The 24,755-nt window shown below is 43.9% G+C and overlaps 1 protein-coding gene and 1 pseudogene across 13 annotated transcripts in view; one reads left to right on the top strand and one right to left on the bottom strand.

Annotated features, from left to right (window-relative positions):
• Positions 1-24,755, top strand: part of INPP4A (inositol polyphosphate-4-phosphatase type I A) — a 1,031,799-nt gene that overhangs the window by 100,888 nt on the left and 906,156 nt on the right. The gene's annotated exons all lie outside the window — the stretch shown is intronic.
• On the bottom strand, positions 18,388-18,502 carry LOC144774650 (U4atac minor spliceosomal RNA; annotated as a pseudogene).

Here is a 24,755-nt window from a genome sequence, read left to right as displayed (position 1 = left end):
TGGCTTGCTTTGTTCGTATTAATATCTTTCTTTCCATCACACTTCAGAATTACAAAAGCATGTGTTTCAGTTGTGCTTTCCTGATTGCTGATATAGTTTGAAATATAGTTTATTTAGTATGCAAATATTGTAAAGTGAAAGGATTTTCAATTAGGTCACTTTTACAAAATCCTCCCACTTTGCAGTCCGAGAAATAAAAGTAAATCCCAGTTTCTAAATAAACAGTGATTTGTCAGAGGAAATAGCATGAAATTTGACCTTTGTCTTTGAACCCGCAGCAAATGTGACATAATAAAAACAAAATGTAACCTCTTCTTTATTTCTCATTCACCTTGGTTATTTTTGGGGGGGCTTCACCCCTAGTTCCAGCGCCTATGACTTACTGGCTTTGCCACTTCGTGATTTTGTATTTTCTTTCACTCCACGCTAGTAGACCTCGTTTTGGTAATGTGCTTTACACAGGTGTAGTCCGTCCGTCAGTCTGTCTGGCACACGAGCTTGCCAACCTCATAAGGTAAGCCTTGTTCGACAATTGACCTTTCGGCGTGTGCCTCGTTGTGCGTGCTCGTCAGCCCACTGCATTGGAATCTGTGCAAAATTCCCCCTGAAGCACCGCGTTTCCTCGCAGACCTTAAAAGATCACAACTGAAATGATACATCCATATTTAGCATTGGAAATCTGTCAGCCGGTTCAGCGAGGTAGTAGTTATTTATTTCCATTTGAAGAGGAAAAAAAATCAAAAAAGAAACAAGCAGCTCTGAGACAAGTAGGAATGAAACGATTAATTTGTAGATTGTACCATCTTTTGTATATTTTCTCAGCAGATCCTAATGTTTATTTGACAGAGCAGCGTGGTCGGTCATCTCGGCTGTTTCTCTTCGAAAGAAAAAGAAAGGATTGCTATTTTTAGAAACTGCTATCTTTACTGGCCTGATGCAGCTATTTATCCCCGTTCTCTGTTTGCGAAACATGCCATAACAAAGACTTTTTTCCCATTTTTTTGCGGCACATTTTTTTTCTCAGTTCGCAGATATAAGTAGTGCAGCACGGCCTGTTAGCAAACAGAGCAATTAGAAAGGCGAAAGAAACTGGCAAGGGATATACATAAATGTAGGAAGCTGGCTCTTTATATACTATGCCCAAAAGAGGTATGCTGTGTAAGGAGTCGACGTATTCCTTATGAGTGGACAGGGGTTTGCTCTAGCAATCCAAAGGTGTTCTATCTGGGGTAGTGTGGCCGAGCAGCCTTTGGCTTATCAGAGAGTAGCATTAGACATTTGCTACACACGCAGAGTCAAAAAATAATGCATACATCCAAAAAGGAGAGCTACACCAATTTAGAAAAATAACACTTCTTTTTATTTATATATTTTTAACACCAAGAACTTCGCAATGGAGTAAGTACTTAGTTTTGCGATATCACTGTCTTGAAAGTATACAGGAATACACTGCAGTTGGTGAGTTATCACTTTTTTTCAGTATAGAGAAATACACTGGCATTTTTATCAGTAAAGCACTAATGTTATCCTAGGGGAAAGAAACGTATACTGCATACGGGTACTTAGCAGCGACTTACAGGGCTGTCCTTCTGGATTTCAGGTAAGTATGGGGCAAGATCCAAGGCAGCACCAACAGGTCACCTAAGTCAGCTCTGGGGTGTCCTGGTGAAGAGGTGCAATTCAGCATCAGGTGCCTCTTTTAAATCAATGGGTAACAACAGTCCAGTTAAAAAGAGGCTGCAAGTAAGGACTGGGGAGCCAGTCTGGGCAAACCCACAAGGGAGCTCAATTCTTGAGGGTCTTGGGCATGCAGAGATACTGTTGTTACACTGCAACTCGGGCTGCGGGACTCATGTGCAGTAGTTATTTCTCTGGCGGTTGAGCACTGCGGGAGGCACTCGTGAGTTTTAATTGCCTGCAAAAAACAGGCTGCAGGCTGGACTGGGGGACCAGTCAGTCCAAACCAAAGGTGGGTTCAGCTGTGGAGGTTCTCAGGAGCCCGAGTTTACCGTGGGTCCACTTCTCCTCGAGTTGTGGGGTGTGGGTGAAGCAGTGTCTTCAGGCATCCGGGCGCGGTGGTCCGGAGCCTTGTGTGGTTCCTGCTTTCCTGCAGAAAGAGGCTGCAAGCAGGGAATGGGGGCCAGTCGGGTGGAACCAAAGGGGGGCTCAACCCTTGAGGGTCTGTGTGCCTCGGAGGCACCATCGTTTCATGACAACTTGGAGTGAGGGGCTCGTGTGCAGTGAGGCTTTGGCATGGTCACGCTAGCAGAGGCTCTTGTTTCGATCCTTTTGGTGCCTGCAAACGTGTAGGAAAGCAGCTCCTCTGCTCCAAGGAGATGTTGCTGGCAAGTGGAAGTCATGGGTCACTCCTCCATGTCTAATATGAGCCTCAGCCAGGCTCATATTAGACATCCCGCGTAGAGAACACATCTCTGATCACCTGAAAAACCTCCACTGGCTCCCCGTCAATAAGAGGATCACTTTCCGGCTCCTAACCCACGCACACAAAGCACTCTACGAAATCGGACCCGAATGCCTCAACACACGACTATCCTTCTACACCCCCTCCCGCCAGCTAGGATCCTCCAACCAAGCCCTTGCCACTGTACCTCGCATCAACAAAACCACCATGGGAGGTAGATCCTTCTCCTACCTAGCAGCTAAAACTTGGAACTCACTTCCCACTCACCTTCGCCTTACTCAGAACCACCTAGCATTCAGAAAGCAACTCAAAACGTGGATATTCGACAAGTAACTCCCCACCCTTCTTCAAGCGCCTTGAGACCCTCTGGGTATGTAGCGCGCTATACAAATCATCTGACTTGACTTGACTCCTCCACAGCTTTTGCAGTTGACACTGCTTTCTGGATGATTCAGGTCTGTGCAATTGTCGGGGAAAATAGGCAGGCTGGTAGGGTTGACACCAAGTCAGTGGCTGCTCCTTAGGTCTCACAGTGTGGGCTCCTCTTTGTCCTTCTTTCTTCTTCAGTCAGACAAATCATGTTTCCTGGTGTCAGGGGGCCACCTAAATACTTAATTTAGGGGCGTTAAGGTGAGTGAAGGGTAGTAGTCAATGGGCTCCTTACCCGTGGAATCTCTACACCCCCTAGATGAACTCTTCCTGTGGGGAGGGGGCATCACCCTGTCTCAGTTCTAATTTTACCATAACCAAGATGGTAAAATTCAAATTTTTATGTTTACTTCAGGTAGCCCACCTTAAGGATGTGACTAGCCTGGAGGTGCAACACGCCTCCTTGAATAGCTAATTTCCCGCCTGTCTGGGTGCCAAATGGGTCTCTGGGAAGGGGGGTGTCATCCTCCAGGTCTGAGGGAAGCCAGGCTAGCATATGAAAGGCAGTGTGCTCTTTGAAGCTCCCCCTTGACATGCTAATTTACTGCCCTTCCTGCGGAAGGAGCTGTAAGCGCCTCCTGCTAGCACAGGTGTTGTTTCTGAGCTCTGATAGTGGGGCTCACACCTCCCAGGGGGTCAGAAACATGTCTGTGGTGGCAGGCTAGACAGGACCAGATGGCCAGAACACTAGAGGACTAGTAGGGTTTAGCGGTACCTCTAAGGCACGCTCCCTACCTTTAGAAAGGCCTTGAAAACATGGCTCTTCTATCAGAATTAGGAGATACTAGTGTTTCTGCAAGGACTAACTTTTCTGTAACTGTTCCCGTTTCTGTAGCGCCAAGATGCCTCCGGGCAGGAGTTTTCACTTTATAAATCATTCTTCTTGATTAACTCATTCACTCTCTCGGTGCATGTATTAATAAATCCATCACTGGAATCAGTGTGGCTTTATTAATATGAGGTGTTTGATACCACACACCATATATTTCAGTGAAGCCGTTATGCAGCTGGGTATCTCGTTTTGACCAGTGTCCAGTACATACGTTAAGATGACTTCCCTGCTCACTTGAAATATCTAGTAATAGAACTAGACATCACAGGGGCACATCTGTTAATGCACATATGTCCTCCCATAAAATATATATAATGCACCCTGCCTTAGAGCTCAAAGGCCCTTACTTATATTATGCAGGGACTTTGGCATGGCACACAGGAGTGTGCAAGGTCATGTTTTCACATGTGGTGTGCACCATGTCACACAGCCTACAATGGCAGTCTGTGTGGAATTTGTGTGTGGGTCTCCGAGGGTGGCACACGATATCCTGCAGCTCTTAGAGACCCTCCTTAGTACCCATACTCTAGGTACCAGGGGTATCGTTTACTAGGCACTTACAGGGGTGCTAAAGTCCTTTGTTAACTGGGTTGAAATTAGACATCACTTTGTTTTAAGGAAAGTGCACTGGTATTGATGCCAGAGTTGAAAACCAGCATCCAGTAGCTAAAAAGGTGGCAAAAAGTTCAGGGACAACTGGAAATAAGAGTCAATTTTCCTACAGTAAGCAAATACATGTTGCAAGCTTTTCAGTTAAAAATGGAAAGTGCATCAATTGTGTGCTTTGTCTTTTGGTTGAGAGAAAAAAAAGCTGTGAGGCCTAGAGAATCAAAGGTGAAAGAATATAATCTTCCTATACTACATTTTGGAGGCCTACCTTATTTGTCGCTGACTCTTAACCCTTTTTATTTTCCTGGACAATTCATTTTGAACTCCGCTGACTTAAGTGCCTAAATAGTTACTCAGGCCCTTGTGATTCTTTGTAAACTTCATTCTAGTAAGACAAATGAAGCTTAATGTCAGGTCTACCGGTGCCAACTTAACATCTACGGTGCCATTATATTTAATTAATGTTCATTTTGCTGGCTGTGCACAATTATTTGTGACTTTAAAAAGTGCGTTTAACTTTGAACACAATTAACAAAAGAGTATTTATTCAGCAAGATATCATGCAGTATTCACCAATGCTCATGCAAGTCACACTGGTGATTACCATCAACCATCAACCATTGCAACTGCAGGTGAAAACAGACTATCAATAACCGCCTGCCAATGGACAAATGTTTAGGGAGTAAAGTAAACTGCACTAAATTCCTGGACCATTGATTCTGGATGAAGGAAAGAATCCTTTGTCTTAAGTGTTTAAACAGAGATCACCACAATGTGCGGTACTGTGGTTGACCCAATATCATTTGTGTGCCCTATATTTCTGGGGGTGGTCGTACTCCATACACAGAAAGTACAATATTTGGGCAGATATGTTCAACTCCAATTTAACTATTTCCAGATCAACACACTGGACCAAAGCAGCAAATACCTACCCCGTGCTTTCAAATATAGATAGCACTGCCATTGCCTGACCTTAAAATGGTGGCCACCAGAAGGCATTATCACCAATGAAAGCACTGACATTCCGCCCAAGCAGTAGCAGACAAGCGCCTGGGACACCACTACTACTATTCTCTCCTGCCACACTGCCTGTGACACTTAATACCACCTTTTGGGTGCCTCGCACACCGGAAGGCACAGTGAGGATTTGCTTGTTTCCTTTCTCTGCCAGTATACTTAACTGAGGGACGCCTTACCATAAATATCAGGGCCATGCTTTCGTGCTGCATTTTGGAGTGTCACCTCAGGGGAAAGGAGGAGGAGCCAGGATCCAACTTGGCTGCTCGGAGCCTCTGTTCCGCTGATCCATATAAATTCACCAATGACACAACCATTTTTATACACTATTACTGATCACCACCAATACTGTGAATCTTCCAAAAGCAAAATATGTAGTGCTGGAATTTGGGTAGTTATGATGATAACTAGAAATTCAGTAATAAAGTCACAACAGAGTGTTGGAGGGGTGACGGTCGTACAGGAAACAGAATTCATGGAGTGAATGGGGCGGTGTATGAATATGATGATTTATAGTGTACTATAGAGACTTTTCAGTTGTAAGCAAATAGTAGTCCTCTTCGGAAGGTATATTTAAATTTGAATTTCCAGTAGTGAGGCCTGGCCATTATGTTGCTTTTGGAAGATTCACAGAATTGGTGATGATCAGTAATAGTGTATAAAAATTGTTGTGTCATTGGTGAGTTTATATGGATGGCGCTCCGGAGAAATAGGAGATCAATATGCATGGCGTTCATTTCCAAGCTGGATGATTTGGGTTGAATGTTGGGCTTTATGCGCTGATTGTAGACATAGTCATGCGATCTATGTATTAATGTAGAATAGAGGTAGAGAGACTACAGTGGGTGTGCTATTATAAGCGGTAGAACTTTGTCTGCGTGGTGTATGAAGTTGTAAGAGCATTTTCGTTGGAGTAAGTGTTGAAACTCAGTCAAATGGGCCTACTCTTGCTATGTGGAATGTTTGATCCCGGCAGTAGAGAATTATTATTTTGACAAATTTGGTGAATTCAAACAGGGTATAGCTTCCTGATTTTCTTGAAAGAAATCGGCATTCGGGATAAATTCCCGTGGTTCACGGCAAAGGGAAATATAGTGCAGTTCCGCGTATTTGAGGGGCGCAAGGTGATTGGGCCATATGGTCAACAGGAAACAATTGTAGGGACTAAGGATTGGCGATTGGATTGGGATGAACGAGCGACCTACCGGGGTGCTGGTTAACAAGCGGACCAGTAAAGAAATTATATTTTCTAAGCTAAGCGCACGGACTAGCGTATATTGTCGTGCCGGATAGAATTCGGCATTGAGGACAATCTCCGTGTTTCCATCATAGGAACGTATAGCATAGTTCTGTGTTGTCAAGGGGCCGGTTGATTCCGGTCCTCTGATTGGTGGACTTTCTATGAGGACCAGAGAGAGAACAGGTTCTCATAAGCAGGCGCTAGGTGATTGGGCCATAAGGTTAACAGGAAACACTTGCTAAAGGCCTTATGATTGGATATTGAAGCAGGATGAATTTGCGGCCGAATGGGGTGTGTTTTAACTAGCGGACCTGAAGGGAAACGATTTTTTCGGTGGGAACCGCGCTAAGATTGTGATTGGTTAATCTTGGGTTTAAAGGACCAGGCAGGAGGGTAGACCTGTGCACACTGGTATCGGAAACGCCCGATGTCGCCGGCCTGGAACGGAATTGTCAGTGTTATTGGAAGAAGCAAGGTGAGAGCATGGGGCTGTTTGGATGTCTACATTAGACTATATAAAGGGAGGAGAAATAGCATGAAGGGGCGAGTTATGCATATAGAGTGGAGGTTGACAATAGTATTTGTTGCTTTTTTGTTCTTATAGAACTGTTTGAGCCCATTGCTTGACCTGGCAAGAGAAAGAATTGAACACACATTTGTTCTAGATATTGAGAGGTAAGAGAGAGGTGCAGACATGGTCAATGGGGCGAGGGGAATAGGATGGTTATACTGTGAGGTATTAGAGATTTGTTTTTCTTTATATTTTAGATGGTAGATAAGGAAAGTGAAGAATGAGTACAGGAGTCCAGGCCTAACGAGTTAGATGATACTATTATCAAGGTAAGGAAGAAGATATGGATTGGAATTGAATCCCTAGCAGCGGTCTACAGGTGTGGGATAAGAGGTTAGTACAGTCATGATATGAGGTGACTAGATATGTGGTAATATATGTTGAAAATTGTACCAGGGCGAAAAAGATGTGTGTCAGGACGCAGGGGGTTGAATTATTCTATGTACTGAGAACTATATGAACTATGTGATGTGAACATGATTAGTATTTGAAATAGCCAGGTGTTCTGAATGATCGTCATAGTAACAGTTTGTGACACTAGCAATTTAATGTTATTTTGACAAATAATTGATATTGATTGTGTGTTTATTTGGATTTATTTTGACAGCCCTGATGATGTCCATATCCGGACGAAACGCGTTGGCTGTGTAATTGAACCTGTTTTGTTATGTAACGATTGGATATGATGTGGAGAATTGGACATTGATGAAATAAGTGTCGCCTGCATTATATGACCAAAATTTCAATAAAAGAAGACTTGGAATCAACAATGTTGAACCTGTGGAAATAATTAGTTGAATACGGCGCTCCCGCTATTGATATTTTGAATGTTTTCTTGATGGGGTCCTAACGGTAGATCCTAGGGGGTTGAGCGCAAGGTCCATTTTTTGATTCATAGACTTTGATACTTAAAAATGTGTGGTGTATTCTCTGTGCTTGCCTGTCCACCCATACCGTTATTATTACATTCCAGATTGTATGAACTTGTTCTGTTGAGTCAACCATGCTGATATTGCTCCTTGACAGCATGTGCACAGGTGTCAAAATGGCAATGATAACAACCAAACATGGAAACTCTTGCCTTAAAAGCAACTCATCCACTCACTTTTTGAGCTACCTTGTTGGTTGATTGACTTACCAACAGATTACTACATCTCACAGATGCTCCCGCCTCCTCGGTATGAAAAGACTTACAGAGCAAGTCAAAAATCATCTAGACCTGAGGACCAGTGTTGTGGCTGAAGTGTGTATGATGGGAGAGGATTCAAATCTAATCTGCTTACTGCCATCCCAGCTTAAGGGAGTCCCTCTTTGGGAACCATCACAGTGCTGAAGTAGGAGCCTGCATACCAAAACATCTTCCATAATGTATCTACACATATGTTGGTCTTTCAAACCCTTTGCTTGCAATAAAGTTCTGGTGAACCGCACCCCAGAGCTTGATGTGGCGCCTGGTGCTGATGAACGGTGCTAAAGGACTGGACTTCTTGAAAATTCTTGTGTGACTTGGACCAGCTGCATGCCCAGGAGCCTTACCTGGTCCATTGAGCTGCTACCTCAGTCTGCACACTCCAGCTCCTTTGCTGGCGAGGCAATTGCCTACTCATTTACATATGTATGCTGTATGGCCCTTTGCAGGGGTGCAACCTATGGCTCCCCTTATCCTATGCAGGACTTCTTACTTACTCACCCAGCAAGCCACAGTTCTTTTTAGGTCTTGCCTAGGCAGCGCTTGCACGGTCTCTTCAAGACATGCTGTATTCAGGATATGTGCATAAAGCTCCGCCCATCTTTTTAATTGGCTCCTGTCCCTGTCCTTTCTAAATGGTGGCTTTTCATTGGTCGATGGGCTTAGTAGTCCCTCCATAGTACCGCCTTATCTCTTCTTGTAACCTCCCATGAAGACATCCTCTGTTACATGTGTTGTTACTCCCTAGGTTTTAATTACAGCCTCAAGGCACTATTTTCTTAAAAGGCTTCAGCAAGACACACACTTGGTCCTAAGATAGTCTGGCAATGGTTACATCACTCACTAGAACATTTCACATTTATATGAGACGTCTATAAATTTCCCTTCATCAGCTCCACACAGGGTACAACCTAATCCAAAAATAATGTGATAATTCATTTCAGAGCTACTAATTGTGTATATATATGGATATAGCTGTTTGAATGTACTCGTAGTACTGTCTTGTGTGCAATGCATTATGGGTAGCGTGGATTTACCATATCTTCTGCAGGAAGCAGTACCATATGTGACATATGTGCAGTGCTGGTGCCTCGCTCACTAGGGGCCTCTAGGAGCAGCTTGCGGTGCTGCACATAGACAAGCAGTGCTGGTGCCTTGCTCACTAGGGACCTCTAGTAGCAGCTTGTGGTACTGCAACAAGACATACAATTGTGGTTCCTGTCTCTCTACTCAAGCATTTGCAATACACTAGGTCTCTCATTACTGAAAGTGTGAGCTAATGGTGTTGCATTATTATTTGCAACGCCAATATCTCAAACTATCAGGAATGCGAGACCTATTGCATTGCAAATGCTTGTTTTCAGATAGTTACTGTGTTGTATTAAACTACGTTTGGATGTGGTGCATTTTGTGATATGCCCCTTGTATTACGCCAATGTCTTAACCCCTTCCGCGCTCATGACGAGCTCAGCTCGTCATGAGTGACGACGCTCGTACGCTCATGACGAGCTGAGCGGTTAAGGAATGCGGTTAAGGAAAGTCCCGGAGTGTGGCAGCTGTGATTAGGTATTGTGGTATCAGTCTAGTTACTGAGTGCACATGAAATGGCAGTTGACTGTCACAGAGCCATCATTTTTCTAGTCGTTAGATTTCATTTAACTTAATAATGCATTGTGGGAATTGTAGTCTTGCTCTGCTTTTGTTGAACCAGCAAGACAGACACACTTGTTATCACTGATGTATGAAATGAGATCCTAGGACTGTAATATTGGTGGGTACCATCGTGATATAGAGTAATCTAATCGTGCGGGGACAAACATGCTTACAAATAATAGTAAACAAAGGCACACGTGCACAGCCATGGAAGACCTTTAAAACGTGTTAATGAGTGGGTGGTGACTGGGGGAAATTCCCCGTTACAGCCATTTAAATTTGAGAGCATGAAAAAACACATTTTTATTGTTGGGCTCTTCAGGAAACTGTCTTAATTTGTTTTCATCACAAGACAATTTGTACTACAAATACAAAGAGAAATTTATGAAGAACGTGTTTGAAAGTTAGAACGAGTTACGGGTTGTAGTTTTCTGGATACGTTAATAGGTGTGCTTTTATGCAGGTGTGCTAGTTAGTACCATATACTGTACTGCTCCATTACAGCTTGCCCGGGCTTGAAGCTCAGCACAGCAGGACTCGCACTGAACCTTCAGCCCTGCGTCTAGGTTACAGTTGAATGGAGCCTTGCTAGAGTTTAGATAATGGCGTACATTTTGAAAGGTTAATGTAGGAAGCTTACTGGCAGTTTTGTGAGAAAAAGACATACCAGAAGAGTAAAACAAGATATATAAAAATATCAAACGTTGTACTTTCAGCGGGTTTTTGGAGTGCAGGTGATTGGGTGCATGTTAAAAAATATATCTTGTCTTTCTTTGAATTGCGTGGTAAAGGAAATTAGCTGCAAAAGGTGGAAGTGCTGCAAGAGGGGGAAAGAAGGATTGCGTAATAAACTAAAGAACAAGGAAAAGGGGATAATGAAGTCAGTGCCCGATTAAAATTAAAGTTACAGACGAATCCCTGTAATTAACAAAAACATAAAAGGAGGATCCCTTCATAAAAAAAGAGGTTTCATGTGTTTCAATTTTAACATTTATAATTCGAGAAAAAAAATCTGTCTCTGGAAAACTATCCTGCATAGTCGCTGCGTATATTTCCAGATTTTTAGGCCATCTCTTTTTCCACATCACACAGATGAGCATGGCATGCGGGTTACATCATCTGCATATTAAAATTGTTATGAAAAATACAATTATTTTGTATTCCAAAGTTTAGAAGGCTCTCAAAAACCCTAATTACCAGTAATGATTTCAGAAGACAAGTGGACAGTCCACATAAAAGTAATTTTGGTAAAGCCATCCTTCATTTTGGAAAAAGGGATGGATGGAGGTAGGATTTTGAAAGAGACTAATATTAATTTTTAATGGTCTCAACAGCCAGTAAGAAGCATACGCATGTATCAGGGTTCAGCCAAACTTGCTGACAAGCCAGTCAATGGAGGAAGGCTAGGCCCTATGCAAAAAGTGTAATGAAACACATAAATGAGAAGGGGGTTTGGCCAAGATGGCGACTAGAGCGGTTCCAAATCTTTGAGCTTCATGCAAAACCCGCTACAATATCCTGCATTATCCTAGATGCACCCTCGTCCATCCACACATTACCAACATCAGCAGATGGTAGTGCATGGAATAAATTACACAGCTAAACCTGAAGTCCACATGACAATAATCTGGAGGCCAGCATCTTGTGCGATCGCCTGATACAACGCTTGCCCTGGGAGCAGCCAAGGCTCACTGAAGGGAAGATTGTGCTGGGTGGCCAAAGTGTCTTCAACACAAGGAGTGAGCAGAGGCTAGTAAGTGGGGAGTGTTGCCGCGGCTCAAGACCTCTGGCTGTGAGGGGGAGCCAGGTCTGGGCAGATCACGGACCCTGCGCTGGATCGGCTGCTGGCGCTCGGCCCGCTTAACTGCGGCGGGTGGCGTGGCTAGATTGGATTTGGCCATTGTAATCACAGACTTGTCTCGCAGAGCCTAATGGGGACCCTGAACTGCCCTCATAACAGGTGAGGAGGGGCGCATCATTACCTGGTCCTGCAGTGCGCACAAGGATGTAGCGATTGGGGGCATTCTGCTCTCTCACCCTGTGCACGGAGCCTGCAGGCCCGGGGAGGCATTGGTGAACCATAATAAACTCTGGGCTGCATGCAATGGGCAGGGGAACTGACGAATGGCTTGCTGACTGCACCACTAGTGCACATTCAAAATCCTGCTACTACTGGTGGTGATTTGTGTGCCCTTTTACCAGGAGTTGTGACTGACTGAGACAAACGGATACCCCCTGGCTGCCCATACCATATGGTGTCAATGCTCTAGTCACAAACTGAGACAGCGCCCAATGCAAGGCTGAATTTGACCCATGGGTGAGAAGGCCACATAGTGGAGAATGCTCCAGACTACACAAGTGCATTCATCTAGGGCTGTCACCCACTTGAGTACCATCAGTTACATGCTGTTTCACTTCAACCAGGAGCAGCATGACCCTGACATCTATAACTGCAACAGCTTCACCCTTGTTTTAGGACCAGGCAGCTACTGAGAGGTAAACAGGTAGAACCTGCTGATTGTTCATGAACTATGCACCCATACGTAATAATGGTGAAACACAAATAGAGAAACTGTCCAGTATCGCAGATAAAGATATTGTGAAACTTCTCGCCACACCGACCCCAGCAGCAAGAGGCCCGCTGAGTAACTTTAAATCCACTCATGAAAAACATTCTGGAGAATTTGAAAAGAACTTGCGAGCAGTCTTGGATACAAAGTCCTTACTGGAATCCTCGATAGATGGAGTCACCATGGAGGTGAATCTGCTCCAGACAGATCATAAAACATTAGTGGAATGAATAGATGAGGCAGAATCGTCCCTCACCTAGATGCGGCTTATTCTAAAAAAGATGCTATCTCAGTTTAGACTACTGTGAACAAAAGGGGGTCTATTACAGTCATGAGCAGAGGATGCGGAAGGCCACTTGAGGTGCAACAATATATGGCTCCTAGGTATACCTGAACGATCTGAGGGTCCTAACATGGAGCTGTTCCTGAAAAAATGGCTTTCAGAAATAATGCTCAAGGGTGGCTTCCCTAAGTTCTTTTCCATCGAAAGGGCACATCACGTCTCAGGATGTCCTCCACCAGCTGGATTAAATACGCAGGCAGTAATTTCCAGATTACTAAATTATAGAAGTTTTATCCTGCAGATCTGCCGAACTAAAGGACCATGGTTCTGCAAGGGTGCCACCATCACATCCTACTCAGACTGCACAGCAGAAGTACAACAGCGCTGCAATTCCTACAAAGCTGTGAAGTGGCAACTGAGCTTACTGGGCCTGAAATATGCTCTCCTCTTCGCGGCGAAACTCAGGATGGTGGATGGAGAAACAACTCACTTCTTCCAGTGCCCAAAGAGGCACGGACCTGGCTCCAACGGAAAAGGGTGCTGCTGCTCGTGGAGGGTGATAGTGTGAATTGTAGAGGAGAGCGCAATTGCAAGCTGAAAAGGAAAACTAAACTACCTCGGAGCCCCCCTACCTCAATGCAAGCAGCAGCTAGATGTGCACAGGTGGTGGAAGATGTAATACAACACAATTGTAATCCTTTCTCCACCCTGGACTCGGATAAATGATCAGAAACAGACTGAAACTCAAGCATGGGTCACCTTGCAGCAAACTGGGCTAGCCCTAGCTCTCAGGCTAGTGGATGATATAACCAGAACAACAGATAGTGAAGTCCCACCCTCCAATGAAAGTTTTCCCTTTTTTTTGGACTACTATTGTCACGATCCCAAGTATAATTTGGCAATCAGAACTCAGACGCGTACAGAGAACTGTAGGCATCGCCCACATACCTCGAAATGGCCGGAACTTTCTTCCTCACAGAGGTTAATTTTTATATATGCTCTTATCAGTTACACCCGTGAGACACTACGACAACTTGAGGAAATGCGTAAATCTTTGGGAAGTTCTCTGGCCTTAAAATGAACTGGGCCAAGTCTTGTCTCTTCCCTTTAGGATTTATACCAGTTGATCAAAAACCGGCGAATCCCCCAAGCAGACTCACCAGGAGATTTAACACTTTCAAATTATCTAGACTTACAGATATACCAAAAGGCACTGGACCTCTTTGAGGGTAACCTAGGTAAAGCCCTCAGATAGATCCGTAACTCCATGCCATTTGGGATCTCCCTCCCGCTCTTGCCGGTAGGCCAAGAGGCGAAAGCCAAAATGCAAATACTGCCTAGACTATTATACTTCTTTACGGCCTTGCTGGTGATCCCCCCACTATCTTTTTTCCAGACGCTGCACGGCCTCCTTTCTGACCTTCTAGGGAGACCTTATAAATATAGAGTGGCTACAAGAGGTGCAGCGTTCAATGGCTGAAGGTGGCATAGGGGCCCCCAGCTATGTGTTGTGAGTACTACGCAGCAGTGCAACTACAGTGCCCAATAAATTGGTTGAGAGAAGGCCCAAACGCTGAAAAGAAGGCAGTAACGTGATTTTAGGGTGTCACGCTTATTCTGAATTGACTCCCAATCCTAGCTGGAAGTGAGACTGCTTGAACTGAATTGATGGGCACCACCAAGCCCTACTGGTTTAAGTGCATAAATACCAACAGAGGCCCCTGTCCATACGTCCTTCTGCTGGACCTGTGGGCATTTCCTGAGACCCAGAAAATAATGAGACAACCTGTTTGTTGACGTTAAACTCAATACATTCAAGGACATGGTTGATGCATACAAATTACCACAGGGCCAGTTTTAAACATATAATGTGCTCAAATATATCATTCACATGAAATGGGGCTCTAGACAGGCTGAACTACCCAACAATTAGCTCCTAGCGAGTCTCCTCGGCCATGGCAGGGGCAGGAAAGTGGTGACAACACTACAATTTATTGCTGACACAGTCACATAATCCGAACTCCAACAATAAAATCAAAAGGTAAAATTATCTGGTTAAATAGTTTTCACCCAAACAATAGGGAAAGATCTTGGCATATGTCCTACAGGTATCCCGAAACCCGATATTGTGCTATGCACAGTTTTACTATGTACATCAAACATACCTCAACCGACACCGCATGCATTGTATGTATTGGGGCAAGATTTCCCCTCGCTGCTGAGAGGCAGATGTGGAATTTTACCATATGATATGGAACTGCCTGTTTTGCCAACCGTATGACATCAGTAATGACAACCACGTCTGAAGTAGTGGACCGCCACATTCTGTGTACACCAGAACTTTGCCTGCTAGGGCTCCTGGAATGAACCAAAAGCAAACAACTGCCATGTAGATGTGTAGAGCTGGCACTAATATACTATTTAAGCGACGTATAGTAATGGCTTGGAAAATGAACGCAGCCCCGGACGTGGGACTGTAGACGAAAGACTCGTTGGAATGGGCAGAGGCAGAAGCTGCCACACTAGCAATACTTGAACTGAAGGAAGGCCGTGAGCCCATAGGGCTAGTGTGGGATGTATTTGTTGAGAAAGTAGAAGCAAAGAATGATGTTAGACCGCCTTAAACGCGTGACTGTACCGAGCCATTAATGATGCACAGAACTCAGTGGATACACCGGGGTAGGAGTGCGCTGACGAATCGCGTGGTGCGGGAATAGGGGTGACCTGATGCTCTGTACATGTCGGATATCCGTGGCGAACATAGCAGTATGTATGATCGCATAGTTGTTACTTTGCTCAAATGTATTTTTTAACCAAACAAACGATACACACAAATAGTGGACCCAGAAAGAAAATAAACGCCTTCCTTCATTTCATGCTCTCTTCCATGCAAAAATGATTCTTTCTTTGATGCACAGCAGAACTTATCCTGCAATAGAACTCTTGCTACAGGGAACCATTTTATGATGAACTCTGACAGGCTACAAAAAAATAAGCAGTTGAACTCTCTTTGAAGCATAGGTAACTACCGGATCAAAAATGCTGCTGATTCAAAAGGGCAATTGGCTGTGTTTAAGCGCCACTTTTCACTCAATTTTCCTGTGCTTTGGTTGGCATCCTGATATCTTTATGGGAACGACTTTGGGGTTTTAATACTTTCAACCCCTGGATCGGTGGGTTTGTTTGCTTCAGCAAGATGCTGGAAGCACCAATTGTTGTTTTTGCGCATCCGGTGCGGGGCCAAGACCGATGTCCTGGGAGAGAATCCTGCTATAAGTAGATCAGGTAAAATGCACTGACTCAAGATACATAGTAGGAACTAATCAAACTAGTTCTTATCTGTCTCATTTTTTATCAGGGCTCTTAATTTTTTTTATTTCTGACAGCTAAATTAGATTACAGATACCCTGGTTCCAATTTACATTGAGGCCTGCATGTATAATTGGGAATCATTTGATGATGCAAAATCTGATGTTTGTTGTTTAAAATTCAACACGTTGATTGAAACCCCTTTGTGAACTAAGTTTAGTTCCATTCAAGCTACAATCAACTATTTCATTGTCATGTTCTTAACATTGCACTTGTATTGTACCAATACTACCTTTATTCCTGTTTAGCCCCGAGGCAAAATAAAGCATTTATCTCACTTTGTTCTCTATTTGCTGCATCTAGAAATCGTTGTGCTTATATATGTAATCCGCTGTGTTATGATTCGACAGGCCATACTCTCAAACGTACAGTTGAAGCCGTGTGCGAGTCCAGACCCTGTTATCACTGAATGCATCGTTTGTTTTTTGATACTGCCGAATAAAAGAACTATTTAGTCATTCTAGCCGTAATTTGGGAAAAGGCCCTACCAGCCAAGAGATAAGAGGTTGTATGTATTGGCCATTGTGTCATTGTAGAGTCATTCCCTGGACTCCATTAGGTTCGGCAAATGATTAATGGATCGAAGTACGAATAAATAAATGTGTCTTTCTACCGTTATCAAGTTTCTTTTGTATATGCTGACAAGGGTAGTTTCCAAGTGTTAAGGTCAGTATCCTGCTAAAGCCCTAATTAAGTTTAAACATGCAAGGCCGTCGGACGGAAGAGGGAATAGCTGAAAAGAATGACATTAGAAGCACGGCCGTGGAGAGCAGGGTTGAAACGAAGAGAAATAGGTACAAGGTAGTTGCCATTTATATGTTTATGCTATTTTGCACAGAGCATAATTATTGAACACTACTGACAGCACCAAGAGACCTCTTTGTAGCAATAAATGCCCAGATTCGTTCGTTCACCTTGTAACACCTCTGTATAACAGGTAGTGGAAACGTTGCCCAGAATGCTTAGGGCTCAGTTCTAAGTGTTAAACAAGCATTGGCATAGCCAAAAGATCTCGCCTTTGGGACCTTATAAGTGTTTAGCCATGCAACAGTTAATGTTATTTAAGTAAGGATATTGTGCTGCATAACTAAATTCTTATAAGGTCAGAAAGGCGAGACCTATTGGCTATGCCAATGCTTGTTTTTCATTACCCCCACTCCACCAGCCGCCACTGTCTCTATTACAACAATGTTAACTAGAAGGTAAAACCTAGAGGTTAGCCTATAGTTAATTGAACACTCTAGTTCTATAGTATATTTGTTCAAAGAGGCGCAATAACTACAGGCTGCCGGAATTCTGACAAAACAAATTGTGATAGGCTCTACAAAGAGGTTTCCAGATTTCTACAAACAGAAATAATGTACAACTTATAGGGATAATCAACAAAAGCCTGTGGAAACAGTGGTGAAAAAAATATATCATTTTTTATCATTTTAATGCCAAAACATAAGAAATGACATCAAAATGGACTCAAACTTTATTTTCAACACCTCTGAATGTTTTGAAACCAACCTAATTGAAACTTGCAGAATCACTGCCCACTTCATTCGTGCACCCTGTCAGCCTCAGGTAGTTCCCTCACCCCACTAGTCTCAGTCCTCTTGTGAACGTTTGTGCAAGTAAGAGCTGACACGTGCTTGCAACATTCAACATTCCGTTGTGTGAGAGTGGATCTGTCCTAGTGGTACCCATCAAAGAAGCATGTGGTGCCCCGGTCAGTGCAGGCGGTGCTGCTAACCTCCTTAGCACCAAGCATTCTTCCTTCCTTTTTGAGGCTTCTGTACTTTCTCTCCAGCTCTGATTGGAAATTTAAGTAGAGAAAATCTATGAGTTAATGCCAGAATTAGGTCATTTTCCAAAACCTGACTGATGATGCAGAAATGGTTCCCATAGAAAACAAGCATTTGCAATGCAATAGGTCTCGCATTAGGAAATGTTTGAGCTATTGGCTATGCAAATGTTAATGTTTGCTAGTTTTTTTTTTGTCAACAATTATACTACCAGTTGCATAAGTAATAAATGAAAAGGCATGAAGCAACAAAAGGGTGCAGTACCATAGGCTGTTACTAGGTGTACCTGTGGCATTGTAAAAGCATCTTTATTAATCTTATAAAGGTTCTGCACCCTACAATTATACAGTGAACAATTGCATTACGGCTGCTGTATCTTACTGTCACTATAGTCGTTGATGCTATGGATCCACAGTTCCAAATATTGCACCATTTTACAGCTGGCGCATAAGTGTTGTTAAGGTGTTAACAGTACTGCTCTCACTATACGTTCATTCAACAGCAGCAAAACCTCAAGAAAAAGATGGAGGAAAGTAAAATGGTAGTACAACGTTGACGATCAGTAGAAACCCTCATTTTATTACGGTGATAATTGCAGAATTATTGTATGGAACAAAAATCTTGCTGAATAGTATTACAGCAGGAAGAGGAGCTTACTAAATCGAAAGTCTTGTTACCCCCTCCCCTCCCCCGTCACTATTGTAATGCAGCCCATCATACATTGCACCTCCTTGCCATGGTGATTTGCATATTAACGGACAGCGTGAACGGTTGAAACTCTTCCCGGGGAGGCTTGTGTTATGCAGATTTGGTGTTTGGATAAACTTTGTTTATTACTGAACAGTGCGGCTGACATGAGATGGGTGCCGCAGTAAGAGAGAAATGAACGCCGAAGAAAAAAAACACTGGAAGCAGATGTCCGGCCCGCCGCCTGGTTGTGGGCGGGGCCGGGAAGAGGTGTGTCCGCTCCGACTGCCTTGCGGAAGCTTTGCCTGTTGTCCTCCGGTCTCCCGAGTCGTGAGGGAGACCGGAGATGCCGTGCCAGCCATGGCGGGGGGGCCCCGTGCAGAAGAGGGAGCCCCCGCGCAGAAGAGGGAGCCCCCGCTGGAGAAGGAGAGACCGGCCCGCCGCCGAGCGCCAGCCGACCCGGTGAGTCCCGAATAGAGAGGAGGGGCGTGAGGCCTCATGTATGCGGCGGTCTGGGGGCGCTTCTATGTATGTGGCGGGGGGGGGGAGGGGTGCGCGCGCGTGTCTGTGTGTGTGTGTGGGCCTTCCTGCCTGCGTGTGCATGTGTCTGTCTGTGGCAGGGGACGTGCACGGCGCCGGGCTGGGCGTGCGCGCTCACGAGGTCAAATCTCCGGCAGGAGAAGCTCGTGACAGTCTGCTGTCCACATTCCCCCAAAAGTGATTACATAAGTTGTCTCGCCCTAGACAGCAAAAGCTTTCGCTTTTGCTTTCGTCTAGGCGAGACCTAAAAATTATCCGTTCTTAGAATGTTATGTTACTGTAATTTTTATAGCACATGTACACCAACTGTTTCATGGCGCTTAGAGAATCCCAAGGACACATCAACTAGCCGTAACATAATTATTGTAAGCTTGCCGGAAAAGCCAGGTTTTCAATTCTTTCCTAAAAGATGGATAGCTGTTGGCAGATCTTATCTCATAAGGAAAGGTTTTCCATAATTTGGGGGCAACTACTGAGAATCAGACCCCACCCAAGCGCTTGAATTTGGGAACTGATAACAAGCACAGCTTGGCAGAACTTTGGGGACAGAGAGGGGTATACTTCTGAATCCAAGAACGAATAAAGGATGGACAATTACAAGACAAAGATTTAAAAATGATGCAACCAACCTTGAAAGTTATTATTTGCTCAGTGGGTAAGCAATAACGTTTCTTCAACGTGGGAGTGATAGGACAATGTTTAGGTTGTTTATAGATCAGGTGAGCCACCCGATTCTGGACTATTTGTAGTTTTCTAATGAAGCCTTTCAGAAAGGCCGGCCTATAAAGAATTGGCATAGTCTAATCTTGACAACTCTGGGGCAATAACAGCCCCCCTTGTGAAAGCCACGTTTTGAGTACATCAACAACAGCAAAGCTGGTTGCTATTCACCTAGTCACAAACTATGGCATCCTTGGGGCTAATTAGTCTTTCAGAAGGTAGAAACATCAAGGCAGGATGAAGCAGAGCCATAGATTTACTAAACCGCAGTGCCAAAGCTCAGAGGGTGGGGTGGAAGCAAGAGGCCTCTGGGACACTTGACAGGTCTCCCTGTGTCTGGTACAGAAAGATGAACCTGAGCCGACACCCACTGACCCATGTTCAAGTTTTCAAACACTATCCCGGATCCAGCCATTAAACATGCAGCTCGTGCTGATGTGCAAAGATTCACGCATCAGAAATGTCCACGGAAGGATATATCCCACATAAGGACAATGGTGTGGAGTGGGTGTAGTTCACTGCTTCTAGAACTACAATAAGATCTGAGGAAGTTGCTCTTGTCTGCAGAAAAATGGTGTTAAAACTCATGTAGCTCAGCGCGAGACGGTATTAATATTAATACAATCGCTGAACACGCTTGACTTCTGGGAAGGGTCTCAAAAAACAGCAGAGCTCATTTGTCACTTTAATGGTGTCCTCTTAGCGTCCTGCCTAGAAAAAGCATTTTAAGGTGATCGAAAAAAAATCATTTGTATTAAATCTTGCCTCAAAGGGGGCTCTCTCTCCAACGAGACATCCCGCCGCAGGGTGGAGGAGTGCCCACCTCTATTCATGAATTAACCCAAGCTACATTTATGCAAATGTCACAGTAGCAGCTCTTTAAATAGGACTGTCAGTCAAACCCAGGCTTCTCTCATCGATGGTCAAAAATCATAGCCGCATTTCACTGTTTTAAGAACCCGATAGTGGATGCAGTTGAAATTGCTAGTCCAGAATATCCTTGACACTACAATTAGAGTAATGTAGCCACCCACTGCGGGTAACAGGGAAGGATGAATATATAAGGTATAATGATTCTGATCCACTGCCCTGCCCTGAATTCAATCAGTTGGGGCATGGTCTTCAGCTCAGCTGTGTGTGTCCTCCAGCAATCAACCCCAATCCAATAAAAAACAAGACTCGTTGCAAGAAATAATTACCGCTATGCCTAATCCTATAGTGTCTAATTAAGTTAGTGCAGTTTTGTGGGGTGTTTCATAGGCATATTGATGCGCTTGGTCATGTTCCACACTGCAATACCCGGGAGTTCCTGGAAAATGCACAAAACTCCAACAACATACCTCCCTTGGAAGCATACTTGTGTCACATGAATCCAACATGCCCCACTTTTAAACTGGGTTGCAGCATTTGAAAACAAGATGGCCGGTGCTGTTTTGGAACGTATATTTATTGGGCGCTCCAAAGGAGTATCAGCCATTTTAAATGCTGATCTTGGGAGAGGATGTGTTGTTTAGGCTGACTTTGCCGCTAGGGCTCGAGCGGTTCATGTATGTGCCAGAGGCTCAACACCATCTGTGGATAAATATGCAGCTGGTGTTTGTGCTATGTTAATTTTTATTTTTTTTAAAGCCACAAAAATCACAAATAAAGGCTTTCCCGTGGATGAGGATGAGGGGACGTGGTAGCTCACTTTCTGTGAACGCATTGGGGAATTAAAATGCCATCAGCTGAGTGCGTTTAAGATAGAAACGCATAATATCCAGAGCTAGCGCGCGCAAGGCTAATGCTTACTGAAGCCTGGCGGCCGTGATTGGGGTGCCACGCTTACTGGGTAGTGCTCCGTGTCAATATAAACAAGACGCGCGGCCAGGAGACGCGCTTTGTGGCGGGAGGGGGAGCAGGAGGTGAGCCTGTGAGTGGTGCGCACAGCAAAGGAAAGCCAGGGTGATGAAAGCTGGCGGCGTGAACGCAAGCGCTAGGCAGTGTGGCAGCACTTTTAAAAGCCCTAACTAAATGTCTTGCAGGGCAACGCATGCGCTGGCTCAGGCGAGACCTAAAAAAGACACTACCTTAAAAGATCAGTGTAAGTAGAAAGCTTCCGATTGGGGACTCCCCAAAGTCTTGAGGGCTATTTATATATGGATTGTCACTTCTGGTCATCAACACCAAGGGGTAATTGTTTCCCGGTCAGCAATGGACCGCAACCTTTTTTTAAATACTTAGAAAACATATATATGTTTATAATTTTCAGAAACAACAAATTACATGGCGATACTTAAATAATGAGAGAGCCATTTGCACAACTTGATATTATGCCTAACATGTAGAAGTCTAAAACGGGCACACACGTCACACTAAGTATCACAGATAGAGTGGCGTCATCTGAACAGATATTACAGTAATTATTTTCACAGTGACATTAGCATCATCCTGCCACTAGGCCGTTAACTATATTATTTTCAAAGGCAACCACATGCCAGGACTGTTTGCCCAATAGTCCACAGTGGGCACACGATTTAACGAAGATGTGCAGCAGGGGAGTATAAGATATGGATGTGACGAAACGGCTTGAGCTGCCGACCTTGGAACTGGGGAGCTAGGTTCGAGTCTCAGCGTCGGTGATGCTGGGCAAATCACTTGATCTCCACGTATGAACGTGTCCTTGTGTAGCGTAACTGGTGCTCAAGCAAAGCGCTCCAATGCCTTTGGGTCATGTTCATGCTATATAAAAACTGCAAAAAAAACAAGCATTGACAATGCAATAGGTCTTGCCCTCGTTTAAGTTAAAGCAATTCTGTTTGTAATTAGGTGGCTTTTTAGCGTTGCTTTTATTAGTGTTTTTCAAACTTTCATGTACATAACATGCATATGTACGCGCATATATGTATATGTATGCATGCATTTATATTTGTATAGATATCAGGGCTTGAAAATTCCACTCGACCGCTCGCATAGTCGATCTAAATTTAACAAGGTCGAGCTGTTTTTAGGTCCTACTCGCCCTTTCTGGCGAGTAGGAAAACAAACCAACTTTTGTCCTCTGTCTGTGTAAAACTGAGCAAATGTGACAAGATAACAAGATTTAAAGGCATTTTTATTGCTCACAAAGTTAATGAGCAACAAAGATGCCTTTAAATCTTGTTATCTTGTCACATTTGCTCCGCTGTCAGAGACCGAGGTCAAGTAGGTTGCAGTTAGGTCGAGGACATTTTTTAAGGTACTAGTCCTGCAGGACTAGTACAATTTTTTGGATTTTTCGAGCCCTGGATATGCAATGTTTATATATGTATGTATATATATATATTCCAACAACTCCACTGCCAGCCGGCCTCTCTACGAAATCCTTTTCTCAGAGAACATGGAGCACGGACCCAAATTAGTGCAAATAATGATTTTTATTCAGTTGTATTCCAATCGGTCATTACGCGTTTCGGTACCCGAGTACCTTGATCACATATAAATGCATATATATACATATATATATGTGCATATGTGTGGCCGTAGAGAGAGGTAGAGAATAGTAGAGAGTAGAGAGAGAGTAGTAGAGAGTGAGTAGTAGAGTAAGTAGTAGAGAGTGAGGAGTAGAGAGTGAGTAGTAGAGAGTAGTAGAGAGTGAGGAGTAGAGAGTGAGTAGTAGAGATTAGTAGAGAGTAGTAGAGTGAGTAGTAGAGAGTGAGGAGTAGTAGAGTGAGTAGTGGAGAGTGAGTAGTGGAGAGTGAGTAGTAGAGAGTGAGTAGTAGAGAGGAGAGTAGATTAGAGAGTAGTAGAGAGTGAGTAATAGAGAGGAGTAGAGAGTGAGTAGTAAAGAGGAGTAGAGCGTGAGTAGTGGACAGTAGTAGAGAGTGAGTAGTAGAGAGGAGTAGAGAGTAGTAGAGCGTGAGTGGTAGAGAGTAGTAGAGTGTGAGTAGTAGAGAGGAGGTAGTAGAGAGGAGTATAGAGTGAGTAGTAGACCGTAGTAGAGAGTGAGTAATAGAGAGGAGTAGAGAGTGAGTAGTAGAGAGTAATAGGGAGTGAGTAATAGGGAGTGAGGAGTAGAGAGTGAGGAGTAGAGAGTGAGGAGTAGAGAGTGAGGAGTAGAGAGTGAGGAGTAGAGAGTGAGTAGTAGAGAGTAAGTAGCAGAGAGTGAGTAGGAGAGAGGATAGTAGATTAGAGAGTAGAGTAGAGAGGAGTTGAGAGTAGTAGAGAGTGAATAGTTGAGAGTAGTAGAGAGTGAGAAGTAGAGAGGAGTAGAGAGTGAGTAGTAGGCAGTAGTAGAGAGTGAGTAGTAGAGAGTGAGTAGTAGAGAGTTAGTAGAGAGGAGTAGAGTGAGTAGTAGAGAGTTAGTAGAGAGTAATAGAGAGTGAGTAGTAGAGAGTGAGTAGTAGAGAGTTAGTAGAAGTGAGTGAGTAGAGAGTGAGTAGTAGAGAATGAGTAGTAGATAGTAGTAGAGAGTGAATAGTAAATAGTAGAGAGGGGTAGAGAGTAGTAGAGAGTAAGTAGTAGAGAGTAGTAGAGAGTGAGTAGTAGACAGTAGTAGAGAGTGAGTAGTAGAGAGGAGTAGAGTAGTAGAGAGTGAGTAGTAAAGAGTTAGAGATTGAGTCGTAGAGAGTGAATAGTAGAGAGTGAGTAGTAGTGAGCAGTAGAGAGTGAGTAGTAGACAATAGTAGAGAGTGAGTAGTAGAGAGTAGTAGATAGTGAGTTGTAGAGAATGAGTAGTAGATAGTAGAGAGTGAATAGTACATAGTAGAGAGTGAGTCGTAGAGAGGAGTAGAGAGTGAGTAGTAAAGAGGAGTAGAGAGTGAGGAGTAGAGAGTGAGGAGTAGAGAGTGAGGAGTAGAGAGTGAGTAGTAGAGAG

Source organism: Lissotriton helveticus, chromosome 8, assembly GCF_964261635.1.
Source record: "Lissotriton helveticus chromosome 8, aLisHel1.1, whole genome shotgun sequence".
Classification (NCBI taxonomy): Eukaryota; Metazoa; Chordata; class Amphibia; order Caudata; family Salamandridae; genus Lissotriton; species Lissotriton helveticus.
Note: the sequence above shows the minus strand (reverse complement) of the source record. Positions and strands in the feature narration are given on the sequence as shown.